This window comes from Nyctibius grandis, chromosome 5 (assembly GCF_013368605.1).
Source record: "Nyctibius grandis isolate bNycGra1 chromosome 5, bNycGra1.pri, whole genome shotgun sequence".
NCBI lineage: Eukaryota > Metazoa > Chordata > Aves > Nyctibiiformes > Nyctibiidae > Nyctibius > Nyctibius grandis.
Genome location: NC_090662.1, coordinates 67,526,121 through 67,540,918, shown reverse-complemented (window position 1 = coordinate 67,540,918; position 14,798 = coordinate 67,526,121).

Sequence of the window (14,798 nt, the reverse complement as noted above, 5' to 3'; positions counted from 1 at the left end):
GAAAGTAATGTTTAGCGCTCATTGTTCACATGTAAGACATTTCCTCTCCACAGAAACCTTGCCTTGCTTATGTACTCACACTACAGGGTTGCTGCTGTGAACTGGTAGCTTCATTCACTTACAGTACTGACATAATACGAAGTGAACCTCTCCATTTTGTGATTTTGGAAAGGCTTTTTCTAAACCATCGTCATTTTGCTATCTTTCATTTCTCAGTTATTACTCTGAATGCAATTGAGTGGAGTCCAGTGTCTCAGTCACCTGATAAAGTAGCAGCTTAGCCTGGGAAAGCCATGTTTTCAGTGCAGCATGGAATCATCAGTGTTTCAGTCACTGTAGTAACAGGATGAAAGGAGGTTGAACAGACAGATTTCCTTTTCTATAAAAACATCTAAACCAAGCATGTAAACCATGTGACCTCTTTGAGAATTATTTAAGATCTTTGGATCTCTCTGCTTGAATTTCTTTATCAGCTGCCAGGAAGATTGGACTATAATGGATCCAGATTCTGGCTGGTTCTGCAAAGGATTTGAACTGGAGGATATCTAGTGACTTTTCAGGGTTTTTTTTTTAATTTATTTTTTTTAGTCCATTTCACGATTCTCATGTTTAGGCTTGTTTTCTGTTGCAACCGAGCTTGCAAGTTAAAAATCACAAGTCTGAAAAATAATTGTTTCTATAGATTTTTAGGTTTTGTAGCTGAAGGCATTTTAGGGAGCTGTATTGGTTTTGATTTTTTCTCCATTTAAATTTTTGGCTATGCTTTGCAGCATTTCTTCATTGAAGTACTTGGTCCTTTTCACTGATGTAATTCTCATATGTAAGCCAAGACATCTCTGGCCTTCCATTTCTACATTTTTCAATTTCTCCAAATCTTTGAGGGCATTTCTGGGTGCAACTGTTGCTAGCTGATTTTCCTGTCTCCTCAAACAGTATTGATATCTTAAGGTGCTAATTAACGATGCAGTGAGAGCCCAAAGGTTGCCGTACCTGTGAACAGCAGATAAAATTCAACAGCCCAAAGGGCTTTCAAATCAACACCATCAAGATCATCATCAATAACATCAATAGCTGGGAAATTAAAAAGACATAACAGTAAAATTCAGAAGCAGCAGCTTTTCTCTCTTGGAGATGTTATAGCAAGGGACTTACAGATCACTTTCAAACATAGGACCTGCATCGCTATTATTTCGTAAGGTATCTTAGAGGTGTGCAGAAGATACGTATTTGTGTGTGTGTGTATGCAGCTGATTTAATCCATGCTTTTCCCAGAAGTGGGGTTTGGCTGCTGAGGCAAATACTGTCTATACAAGAACGCAGTCTGACACGGGACCAGGCTGTGCCTCTGGTCTCTGGTGTAATCCACTTCTCTGTGTGTGACAGTACCTGAGCAAACTAGGTTTTGGAAGCCCATTGTCTACACTTCTTATGCTGAATAAGAGACAGTGATCATGTAGAAGCAGCAAAGGAAAAACAGGAAGGGGTGCTGAAGATAGCGGGGAAAAATGGATCCTCTGATGTTACATAGATCAGCTATTGTACAATTCCATGCCAAGTCATCAGAATAATATCCTGGACAAAACGTTTCTAAAATGAGCCTTTCTAATGCAAGGTGCTGGATTTAATGGTTCTGATATGAGGCATTTTGGCTATGTACTGAAAATGGGCAGGATTAACAAAGATTTCTACTAGCCCACCCTTAAGAAAGTATCTGATGCCCTGTTCTGAAAATTTCAAAGTATGTCAAGTCAGTTTTTGACAGCAAGGCTCTCAGCAGAGGCAGATCTGACATCAAGATTTTGTTTCTGCTACCTGGCTAGCAGAATGTCTATAAAGAATTCATATAAATGAATTTGTTTGCTTATTTACATATTTATATATTTATATAACTTCAAGTCATAAAAAGATCAGAAGATACTCTGCAATGGCATGATACCATATACTAATGCCCAACTAGAAGGGGAGTGGAGACCATTGCTAGTGACAGTCTTTGGAAAAACTCTCGTATTTTTTCTTTCCCACCTTTTGCTTCACTTGGGTGTTACTGCTTGTTCTTTGTAACGTAACCTTTCTGGGACAGCAGCTGTTGGATGCTAGATGCTTGTGCGGTGCCTAACAGACTGATTTGGTTAATACCTTGAGCCAGGATTATTTATAATTGAGCTTTCTGAAATGTTTTTACGCATGTTATTTGAGAAGAATAGAACTTCCATTCTATCCATTCCATCCCAATCTCAGAAAATGCTATGAATAGCTCTTCCTCCTCTTTCTCCTCTTCCTGCCCTGCCGACTCGGCATGGAGAAGGCTGTCTTGAACAGACATAAATAGTTAGGAAGGATGTATTTCTTTGCCTGTGGGTCATACAAAAGACTGGAATCTGCAGCAAACAAAATTATTTCTTCTACTAGGAAGAAAATGTGAAACTCTTTATTTTTATTGAAAAAAAATTAGTGTGAGGGGTAAGGATGTGTTCATTCCCTTTAGCCACATCTGCAAGCAGTGAGGAATGAAAGACTTTACGTCACTCTCAGAATATATGGTTTATTTTCTGTTTCCGTTTTAAAATGTGTTTCTTGAGTATAGAAGAAGAGAAAAATGTCCCAAAGCTGTGTTTTTATTTTTGAGCGCAAACATAGGGGAAGTTAATACAGTATTAAAGACCACCAGGAGGAGCTCACGATACAGCCTGCAGCGGTCCCTTCCTGCCTCGGAGCTTGGCGGAATTTCACCAAAGAAGGAACTTCAAGTCAAAGCAGGGTGCGAGGAGCCATCCCCTTAAAGCTGTCACTGCTGGCATTGGACATAGGAATGCACGAAATAAAACTACATCTGGAAAAGGCAAAGCGACCCAAAAGAGCGGGCAGGTGGGACAGCTTGCCGTGGGCAGATGCTGGGAGGTTAGAGAACACGATCCATCATGCTGCGAATGGCTTCATTTATCCACGGAGCCCCAGCCTCGAACTTTACTGCTGAAATCTCTGTTTGTCCCTTGGTCAAAAAGTAAGCCGAGGTGGCATAAAGAGCAGCTGGCAAGCAGAAGGGGGAGTGTTCATGTCGTGTGGTGCTCTTTAAAGTTTTAGTAAAGCTCTTCATAGGCGGGTCAGTAACTCCACTCTGCTGGCTGATGTGAGTGTTCCCAGCTACCCAAGGGCAGCAGAACAAATTCATAAGTAAAAGGCTGGTAGTTTTTATTGTGGACGAGATGATTGATTTCAGAAAGCACAGATCTTCACCTTGCAGCTGCTAAATTTCCTCTGACCAGGACAAAGCAGGACAGAGCCACCAGCATTGAAATTGCTGAGGAAGTGATTTTAACAACTTTCTGCAAAACTCCAGGATGAATGAGAGCAGCCCACTGTCTGTCACATCTGTTCTGTTCTCTGTCTATTTTTGTACTCATTTTAAAATCCCGTATTTAACATCGCCTCAAGACTCACCAGTTCCCATTTCACTGAGGCAAGAGACTAACGTTTGTAACCCAGTGACTGTGGGCACCTTTCTTCTTGCAAAAAATAAATTAATACTGAACAGAGTCTTTTTATCATGGCCGTGTTCTTATCAGACCATCTCCCTTTATATTTCTTCCTTCCCCAGCTATTGTGGAAACAGGCATCCTGCCCAAGGCATCGAAATCCACAATCTGCTGCTTCTTCTATGAAGCTTCTGGATTTTTGCCAATAGCCCCTTGAGATGGTCCCAGATGTGATTGCTTTTTCTGTGCTACCCTGAAAATATCCGGTAAAAACAAAGGGCTGCACTCACCACGGTTACCGCTTTGGAGGCCAGCACTTCCTCTGCTGTCAGGGATGTACAGTGGGAGATGTTAGTCATGACATACCCCAGAGAAACCATGACTAAAATGGCAGGGCCACAGTCAAACGGATATTCCTATAATAGAATAAAGCCAATCTTTTTATTGCATCTCTCAGCTGTTCCTCAAGTTTACCTCCCGTTCCCAGGAATCCAGGAGATGTGTATAGGATGTCTTTCCCACAGCATTCTTCTGTGAGGAAAATTCAGATTCCTTGCACCTACATTCTGTGTGAAAGGAGATTAGGTTTTGATACTGCTTTTCTTCGGGGGACAAAAATGCAAACAATACTATTTTTATTTCAAAGTAACTTGGACTTAAATAGCAAAACAGCCAATGCCTTAAAATAGAAATATTTTTTGACTGACTCAATAACTTTTTGGGGAGAAAGTTGGAGGAGAGAGGAGGGAAGTGGAAATACCAACTCATGACAGTTTTTGTGGCTTGGGTTTGTGGGGGTTTTGTGCTACTTTGGTAGGCTTGGAAATTTTTAGGAGTCTTGTCTATCAGAAACACAACGTTGTAGTCCTGGCTGTTACTGTAAGTGGTTGAAGATAGCCATGAGGAATCATGGGGATGAAGGTATAGCAAATGCACTTTGCTGCTGAGTTTCCTTGTGTAATGTCTTGTAACCTTTTTCTTTCCTCCTGTTGCTTAGATCTTCCCTGCAGCTTCCGTGCTGTGATGTAAGTTGCCTAACTGTCGGAGTTCCTGTAGCCTAAGAGTGCACTTGTCTCCATAAGCATTTGTGCATGCAATAAAATATTCAGAAGGGTTTCAGCCCCTTCATCAATTTTTAGGCCTTCACTCATGGAGGGAGGACAGGTGAGAATCCAGTGTGATCTCTTGTGCGAGTCTGTGCTTATTGGTTAAAGGTGTTAGTTCAGTGTCACAGCAAAGTAAATCTTCAAATGTCTCTTTATTGGGATCCATTTTGCAATCTGTCTGCCACTGAAATGAAGAGATTGGAGGAAAGTGAAAAGAGGAGTAGAAAAAAGACAGATTCCAATGAAATGCACACAGATCCACGCCTCAACTGCTCTAGAAAGCCACGTCTTGTTCAGTTGGGCTGAGGAATTGTTACTGTTGAAGGCACTTTATTGCTACTTTAAATTGGGAAAAAACTCTGCTGTGCAACTTATTTCCCTAACAGAAAGCAATTCAAGAAAGTCGATGTTGCACTTGTCCCTTGGGGTTTGCAGTGTCTTTCAGAAGAACGTTTATGTAGAACCTGAAATGAACACAGCTTTTCAGGACTGCAACTAATTGGGTTATTCTCCCCCATGTCTCCTCACCAGTCTGCGGATAAATCCTACCAGCTTTCTGAGATCCAGCTCACCGCTGTCCTCAGGGCCATGCAGTAAGTTTGTGTCATGTTGGGGATGTGGGGGCATGTTCAAATTGGCCTTCATGTTTATTTCCAGAAACAGAAGTGTATCTCTGTGGCATCTGTTCTGTTAAATATTGACTTTCTATCAGCAGTGTTAGAGGTAAGGAACCTCCCTGGAAAAATCAGCTCATGGGGATTTGCGTGGCATTTCTACGTCCGGAGCACAATTTTTTTAGTTTGTTTTTAGTTTTAAGTAAATTGGGACAGAAATGCCTTTTGAAGCATCTCTTCGTACAAGGCAGGAACGAAGCTTTGACAAAGCACAAGAGCTGATACTCAGTCTTTTGTGTGCAAGTCTGATAAAGAAGAGTACCTTAGTGACTGGTGATCTGAGATCCATTTTAAATGGTGTCTGCCTTTTTGTTTTTACTCCTCAGAAATAATCCTGACCTTGCAGACTTACAGATAAGCTTTTCTTAACAATATGTGCAATGTCAGCACCAGCCAGAAACATATCGCCCTCTGTAAGCGAATGTCCTGAAATAAAAGGCCAGAGGTGGCTTGTAAAAAGTCAGTGAGCTTGAGTCCAAAACATGAAAACTTTCAGAGGAGAGGAAAATACAAGAACTATATATGATAGTCCCTGAAAAACTGGTGATAACACCTAAATGGATGTGCAACCAAGAAGGAAGTAAGTATATTCGTGCCTTTTGCAAGCACAGTGGTAACACAAAACCAGTCTACAGTGGTTCCATGTGTCAGAGGCTCAACTTCTTTTGTGTCAGAAGGAAGACTGCCTAGCCTGGTGTTCCGAGTAAACACACTGTAAAATGCCGTTAGGTAAGCCCCATAACTGACCCCCAACCTATCACGTGAGCCTACAGCATATCTCCAAAGGAGGCATCCTCATTTGAAGTCATTTACTGCTGAGGATGTCCCATATCAATTGGTCGTCTTTCTGACAGCTAACCGCTCTCGCTGATGCTTCACTGGTGTGAAGTGTTGGGTTTTGATCCACAGGCCTGGGTCTGTGTAGCTGTAAGTGAGCGTAGGTGCTTACTGGTGCAAATACTTAAGACAGGGAAAGGCAACTGGAGCTGGTTACAGAGATTTTCTATGTAAAGTAGGAAAAGCCATGCTGATAATTTTGGCGAGTTTGAGTAATTAGACTATAAGAGGGACAAAAATAGGATATTTGTTAGTTAACTGCTTTACAGAAACTTTGTCTTTCCAATAGCAGGGAGAACATTTCGAGGAATGGGTGTGCATATAAAAAGCAGTGTATTGTAGTGCTGTGTCAGAGAATATATATTTTATAAAACAGGAGCTGGAGTACCTTATCTTTAGACTTCTGCCTGCAGACAGCCGCTGTCCCTGCTAGTGGTGATCTGGTCCATGTGCTGGGGCTATGCCGTTTGCTGTGTTTCCAGAGTGAAAGTAAGATCCGGTGACGTTTTTGACTGGGAGTTTGTGGACAGGTAGAGGAGAGCCCTTGTCAGCTGATGAGAAGGGTGGGTCTCGAAGAGCTGACCCATCACTTGATGAACTCCTCCTTAGCCAGGCTCCTCTCATCGGCTTGTCTTCTTCGTGGAGGTCCCAAGTCTGTGATGCTGCCAACCGCATGAGGGGTATCAGTACACATTAGCACGAAGCAGAGATGGCTCAGGGGCCTGGCAGTCCCCAGCTTCTGGGGTGCACACGGGTATGTGGCTTGGTCCAAGCAAACCAAGCCTTTGCATCTTGTTGTAACCAAATATCATGAGGGGCACTTCACGTCTCTGCGCTCTTCCTTCCTGCAAATGGTAGGAGAGAGGACGTCTCCCAGCAAATGTTTGTGATGATTTGTGTCTTCATAGAGCTGAACTCTGTGCGGGCATCAGGTGCACTGTGCCCACAGACCTATTGATTATGCTGAGTTTCTCTTTGTTCTTTTGTTTTGGAGGCTTTAATACCACACGCAAGTATTGGTCTGATAACTCTGAGAACTGTAATCTCTTTATCCCATAGGAAAGAATAAAAATGAGGCCCCTCTGCCCATTTATTCCTGAGAACTTCTGCCAAGGCTTCAATGAGGAAACTATGTGTGTGTGTGGGAGCTCTTGCCCCATCTTTCATACACTTACGTTCCCCAAACCACAGCGAAGGAGAAACATGCTATTGCCTAGTGTTGTAGAAGTAATGCTGTGCTAAAGACACCAAAAACAGCTGACTGCAGAGCAGGGACCTCTGCCTGCATCCCCGGGTCCCCAAGCTTGGCAACCTTGGCTGTGGTTATTTTGTTTCTAGGAAAGAGGCTGATGCTATTGACCCCGAGCTATTATTTGCCTAATGAAATACAGGGAACTGAGGGGTGGGAGCTAGATGTGAGGATCTGCAGCTTGCTGTATTTTCTCCCTCTCCTTCCCTGGAAGAGTTTTGCAAGAATGCCTTGGCACTGCCAGAACACCAGTGCCGATGGCTTGTAGCAACGTCCCCACCTCAGGGGTGTCACATCCTGAAATGCTCTGCATTGCTGTCTGCAGCCCTTACGGATTGAAACCACACAGCTGGAGCCTTCCTGCCTGACAGAGAAGCTGCGGTCTTAATACTCCAAGGACCTTTGCAGCATTGTTTTCCCAGATGGTCTCAGCCATTCGTTAATGATCCTAGGCAGCCCCTCACATCTGGGGCACCGCCTGTGACGCTGAGCCTGGCTGTCACCTCAGCTTTGTGGCCCAAACAGAGCATCCTGCCCATTTTGACACACCTGTGCGGCTCAGAGCATTGCACTTCAGCAGGCACCAGGAAGGTATGGCCCTGCCCATGTCCTGCTGCCTTCTCCACAGGCTGCTGCGAGGGCTCGGCCGCGAGAGCGGGCTGACCTCAGCCTGCGCTGCCAGGCCAGGTGGGCTTTGCCAGACCTGCCTGCTCCAGCAGCTATTGCCACTGAAGGCAGAGGGAGGCAGGTCATGTATCAAACAGATTCCTGGATAGCATGGGGTCTTTTTCTGTCAGAAAACCCAATTGAATTTGCAGATCACAAAGAAAATGCCGTCTGCCTCATTAGCGAGCTGCAATCTGTTCCCTCTCTATCCCCCCAGTTATATTCCTCACCAGGGATTTATTGTTCCTTTTCAATCTGATGTTTTCGTCTCCCATTCCCCTGTCTTTGTCCTTCTTGTTTCCCTTTCCAGAGCTGCTGCTCTTACGTTTGTCTCTCCTGCCCTTACCAGCTGGATTGAGACACTTGCATGGTGTTACACTCAGGAGTGCCTTTAACTGTCTGCCGCTGCTAGCTGCCAAAAGAGAGGAGATGCCCTGAAACACAGCAGAGGAAAATACGGCCACTAGGCTGCACAGGTCCTGCCCTTTCCACAGCGGTCCCAGGGCCAGGCGCTAAAAACACAAGCTGGCCGGCACAGGCTCTGCGCTTTTCAGAAGACATCATAAACCTGGGGAGCTGTTGTATCCTGGGGGGCTGCTGTATCTGTGCTTGCCCCGAGATCTGTGTAAGACAACCCACATCAAAGCGAAGCAAAGAAGGAGAATGTATGTATTTGCATCGCTGTGGCATGCACAGGTCTTGGCCAAGGTCCGTGGCTATCTTTATGCTCAACAAGTTCTTGCTCTGAAGAACTTACAGCAAAGCAGGAAGAAAAATGGCCCCAGCTGCTTGATTTGCAGAGACAAGTAGTTGGTGGCAGCTGAAAATGAAGCCTTTAGTGACAAGGCCACTTTTCCCTGCAGGTAGGAGCAGTCTGGGAGAAAGGACTGTGAGACATACTGGATTTGAAGAGCTCCCAGAAAAGCCTGACAATTACATGTTTCAGGACATGTACCCTTGTACCAGCAACCTAAATAGTTGTGCCCAAGAAGGCCAGCGACGTGGTATGGCAGGGACATACTGTTTGCTCTCAAGTGCCAAACCTACACCCCTCCTCTGTGCTCCAACATCTTCGGCGTGTGCTGTACAACAAGTCCTTTGTCTTCCAGATAGGGACGCGTTTCCTGTGGGTTGTCCTCCAGTGCCTATTTTTTCATCTTTTCCTGCCGAGGGGACACAAGCCTCCAGCGATGCCATCGGCTGGCAGTGAGCGAGTGGCCGCGGCGAGCCCGCTTTGCCCCATGCTTGTCCGTGTTGGCTCCGCAGCCCTGGCGGCGCGTGCCAGGCGTCGTGCAGCTGCGGGGCTCGGCGCCAGCGGTGAGGTCTCTGCCTGTGCCGCAGAACGCCTGATTCAGCAGCAAAATCCCCGAGCTGCCTCCAAGCCCTCCTGGAAAAACCATCTGCAAGCATCCTGCTTGGGTGGGAACATCCAGTGCTGGACGTGCCTGACATCTCGCCCCGTCTGCTGCACGGTGTGTGGCTCCCCGGGGAGGGGGCAGCCCCCAAAGTCTTCACCTCGGGAGTCCCGGGCTTCTTGCTGCTTGAGGACATGAACGAAGGGCAAGGGTTTGTGTTGCACTTCCCTTCCTTTCTTGCCCTGAAGGTCTAACTCAAAGCCCACTGAAACCTGTGGAAAGGCTCGTGCTGGCTTTCCTGTGTCTTGGGGCTGAAATTGCTGCTTGCTTCTGTCAGCTCCACATCTGTAGTGTTCTGCTAGTGCCTTTTAAAATCAGATTTCCCAGGATAAAACAAAAAGAATATGGGGGAGGAGGGGAGAAAAAAGAACACAATAAGCCTTTTCCTTCATCTAAAACAGCAGTAGCTGGCTGGGGAGGGATGAGATAGTTAGAGGGATTGCCTGAACACAGTGGCCTGGTGTCCCCTGTACCTGGCACTGAGTGGCCACAAAAACATCTTAAGTAGCATCTGGGATAATCTCTTAGTACTGTTCCTACTGTCTTCTCTCTGTTAATATGCAGGATATGTTGCGTCTTCTTTCTGGAAGTGCTTTGTGGAGGTACAGCAAGAGGCTAGATGTGTTTTGCGTGTCCGCATGGTCACACAGTGTATGGCACATTGGTCTGGGGCTGAATGAAACGCACAGTTTGATCTGAAATGGAAACTTTTTCCTAGCTTTTTGCACCAAACTTGTGTTAGGGTGCCTGGCAGGTGGCGGCCAAAACAACACCAGGAAAGGAGAGTGCAGCTGTTTGACAACCTTGGCTGTGATGTGTGAGTCCAGTGAGCAACACTGACCATCACCTTCCTCTTCGTTTGTCCCTGTGCCTCTCCAGGGCTCAGCACTGATGGGCCAGCTCAGCTGTAAGCAGGGGCTGTGCCTGGGTGACAAGCGGCTGTCAGGGGCCAGCAGCTCGGGCTGGTTGTGGTGAGGTCTGGGGATGCTCAGCATCACCGCTTGTTGACATCAAGCACTCTTGGTGACCCAGAGGTCCAATTCTGAACAGGGCTGAGGAGTATTCCTGACACCTAGCTAATTCATCCAGTCTGGTCAGGCTTCAATCCCAAGCTTTGACAAGCTCAGAAGCCCAGAGTGTGGCCAGAGGCCTTGTGTCCCTGAAAACCCATCTTTGAGTGGCAGGGGAGGCCCACAGGGTTCACTGGCACGGTGACAGGGAATGAGGGCTTGTCCCCGGCTGCGCAGTCGCTCCTCTTGGAAGTGTTTTTCCATCTCTGGAAACCGTGCCTCAGCTGGTGCAGATCGTGCAGGTCCCAGTGACATGTGGAGGCTGTTACATGCTTACATCAATCGCAGCATGCCAGTTTGTTTTCTTTCTACTTAGCTGTTTTGCAATGCCTTCCCCATTCAATTGCTGATATTTTTCATAATTACATTTGAGCAGCTGCATCGGTCTGGAATTTGTACAGATGTCCTGAATTTTGCAATGTTCTCACTTGCATGAGGCACCTCTCACAAACCACTCACTCTACGGAGAGGATCCTGCAAGCCAGCTGGCATTGCTGATAGTGCTGCAGCCCCTACCAGAGCAGTGAGCTTCCTCAGGTAAATGGCCTCCTCATCCCACCTCTGCCAGGTGAGCGGTAGTCGCCCTGCACAGTCCCCCTGCTCTCTTTGTCTTACGTGGCAAGTCTGCTGGGGACAGAAACGAGCAGAGGTTTGAATTTCCAGTGCCTGCACAGCAAGTACCCCCAAGACGGAGCTCTGTGGAGAGGGATCAGGGATATTCTGGTCAGTATTGTTTTAGGGCACCCAGGAGAGGAGCTGTATTCAGATCTATGTTCAGGGTGGCAGCTCCTTGGTGCTGGCCACAGCGACCCCAAATCCCAGTGCCTCATGTGGCTGCGGCCACATCCTGCAACAGAAGGTCCGCCCTTCATCTCTCCACATGTATGCTGTGTCCCTGCTGAGCCACAGCGAGAAGGAAAAAACCACGTGGTGTTTCTTCCTTTGAGCAGCCGACAGTAGAGCCTTGCTGGGCTGCCCTGGCCTAGTGCTCAATGCTGTGCACAAAGGACACCTCCTGAGGCGCCCCACAGCGCAGGAGACGCAGTGACCTCTATTTATTTTAACATGAATAATCACAATTGCAGTTCTTGCCCCTCCAGTGATGCAGGTCTTTATTAGACCTGACTGGGGTCTGTAACCTCTGCTGGCTGCAGGTTCTCCCAGCTGCCGGCATGCTGTGTGAAGTGCTGTTTGTATTTCCTTCTATTTATGCTAACCTTAACTGCCATGAATGATGCAATCATGCGGACAAGAAGAGATCATAGGGAGGCTCGAAGTCCAGGATGGGAAAAGGACAGAGAGAAAAAAAAAACAAAAAAGCCAAAAATAAGAGTTTCCAAGGCTGGAGGTTGTATGGGTGGGGGGCTCAGGGGACATCATCAGAGACATGCTGGAGCCTCCAGGTTGGAGGGGAATATCCACTTGGTGCCTTTCACTTGCCTGTATCTATCTGTGCTTCAGCTGTCACAGCCCGCAGCTGTGTTGAGTCCACTGACTTCAGGGAAACCTGAAGTGAAGTGAGTCTCTGGGGGCTGGTGGAGCCCTGGTTGCTGGAGAGGGAGGGGTGGCAAGGACCATCACCAAAGGCAAGTACATACTTATCGGTGCAGGGAGACATGAGGTTGAGCTCCTGCAGGTCTCAGGAGTGGTAGATGTGATATGGCTGTGGATGACAGCTGTAAGTGGTGGCTTGGGATGTTCAGGGTGGACATTGTGAGAAGCTTCTCCCCAGGAGGGTGGTGCAGCACTGGAACAGGTTACCCGGAGAGGTCAGGGACTCTCTGGCCTTGAGGGATTGTAAGACTCAGCTAGACAAAGCCATGGCTGGTCTGAGCTAGTGTTGGCAACAGTCCTGCTTCTTATGGGAGGCAGGACCAGAGGCACCCAAATGTCCTTCCCAGCAGATACTTCTGTGACTGTACTTACATGAAAATTGAATAAACATGCCCTTATGTTGACTTAACCTTCCCAGTGAGTGTGTTGATCTGGTTTTGTTGACACGCTCATTCCTAGAATCTGATTCTCACTAAATACAAGTGAAAATGGGAGGTGGCCTGTATGTTACCTGAAAAAACATGCGAGTTGGGTTTTTGGTTAGTTTCTGGTGCCATCCTTCGGGCTCTGGGAAAGTTGGTAGGGGCTGCACGCTCATCCCTGTGATGACATAGTGCCAAATATGGCGAGCTCTATAGATGCATTTATTGGGATAAGACTCCTCCTCGTGATCAGGAGCCTAATGGCCCTTCAGCACATATTTCTGCTTCTGCTGCAGGTAAAATGGGCTGCAGCTAGTGAGGGCTTGGGGAGTCCAGTGCCAGATGCGCATTCCCTCACCTCTTCTAAATCGTGAGATATAATAACGTGTTTCTTCTTCACTGCAGGCACAAAACAGGACCTTTGAGGGATTTGTGTGCACAATTGGAGATACTCCTTTCAGACCAAGAGTTAAAGCTCTGTTCAAGCTTCTCCCAGAATGGAGCATGCTCCTCTCCCCTCTGATAAGTGCCACCTTTAACCAAACCTTCTCCCACTCCCGTGCCCCATCAAGACCCTTGTCTGGCAGCTGCCAGCACAGCCCATACCCATGGCTGGGCTAGAGAGGCCCTGTAAGTTCTGGCAGGGATGAGCGTAAGTCCCATTTTTCCTTCCAGACGGAGGGTTTGCTGTCTTTTTGTAAGACACTGCTCCCTGTTACCCAGGGTGAACCACCAGAAAATCTGGACGTGCATTGCTGTATTGTCTCACGGGGGATGAGGTAGCAGTTCTGGTCAGAGAAAACCCTCTTGTTCCCCATTCCCTCCGTCAGAGGTGTGGGGAACAGCGAGCAATTAATCTGAAACTCTGCGTAGTAAAATATAAATCCCTATAGCCTGAGAAATTCTGAATAAGAGCCAGAAAGGGTTAACAAGGAAACATGTTCCCTCCAACATAATTGCATATTTGGCTTAGATTTTAATAAATGAGTAACAGCTGAGCAGAGAGGCCAAAAGGAGAGAGTCCCCCCACCCTGAGGTACCTTCAAGGCAGAGTTTGGGCTGCGTGCGAGTCCGGTACTGGAGTGGAAGTTTAGCTCAAAACACTGAGGATTACCTATGAATCAGTCAGCTACGTAGACAGTGAGTAGTAATCAGAGCGAGTGGCTAATGCAGGTGTGAAGGGCTGGGTTTTTTTAATGTTTACGTTTTCTTTTTAATTCCCTGAAGGCAGGAAGAGAAGGAGCAAAGCCAGGCACTGTGGTTGAGCCTTAGGGGAGCTGGAGGTCTGGGGTGATAAATCAACAGAGTTGCAGCGAGATTAAGGGGGAAACTAGTGTAATATATGAGGCAATATGGAAAGAGGAGTTTTATTACTACAGTCAGCTCTGAAAGGATTCAGTTCCAGATGGTTAAAGCAGGGGTAGATCAGGAACACCTCCATCAGATGGGGCCCACCATCTGACAATAGCAGAAGCAGAGGAGGGTTTCCTCTGCAACGAGAAAGGGTTTCACCTGGAGAGAGCTGTCTCTGTAGCAGGACAAACCAGCTTGCATTAGTGGAGAATTTTCTCTTTGTGAGGAAATCTAGTGATAAGCATGGCCGTTTTGGCATTTCCCTCCATTCAGGAAATTTGTCTTATTCTTGCAGAACATTTCTGGGAAGGCTTTGGGATTTGTTTGCTGCTCAAAAGTAAATGCACCAGGTGGTTCTGGATGATGGTACCTTTGGCCTAACATTGATGGGTTCATTGGCCTTGAGAAAGCCCCCCACCCATAGCAGCTTCACAGATCCATGGTCCCACTGATGGGTAGCAGTTTAGCACCAGCTACACCGTGATGGGGACCCGTGTTCCCAAGGGAGCTGCTTGAAGCTGTTAAACTTGTTTCTGATAAATCTCCAAGCAGTGGCTAAGAAGCAATATCTTTCATAGCTCTCAGCCAGGGCAAGAGGTAAAACAAAGACCTGGTTCACGGAATTTCTCCTGCAATATTGAGGACTGACAGGCGTTGTCACTGCCTGGCTCCACGTCAAAGACAGGCTAACCCTCAGACCACAGCACAAATGCAGCGCGACAAATCGCTGGGAGGAGGGGGGATGTTGCTCTATTACGGGATTATTTTTTTTTTAATTTGAAACGGTTAAGATGAATTCTCATTTGGGGAAATTCTGGCTGTACTTTGCTACAGCATTAGACTTCTCTGTAGGGTCTCTTCTGCTCGAAATGTTTAGATTTTTTTTTTTTTTTTTGTGTTCTGTCTTACGCAGCTAAGAAAACAGTTTCAAACAGGACAAATTGTCTTGTTCCAGGGAGGAGGTCTGATCTGGAGAGTG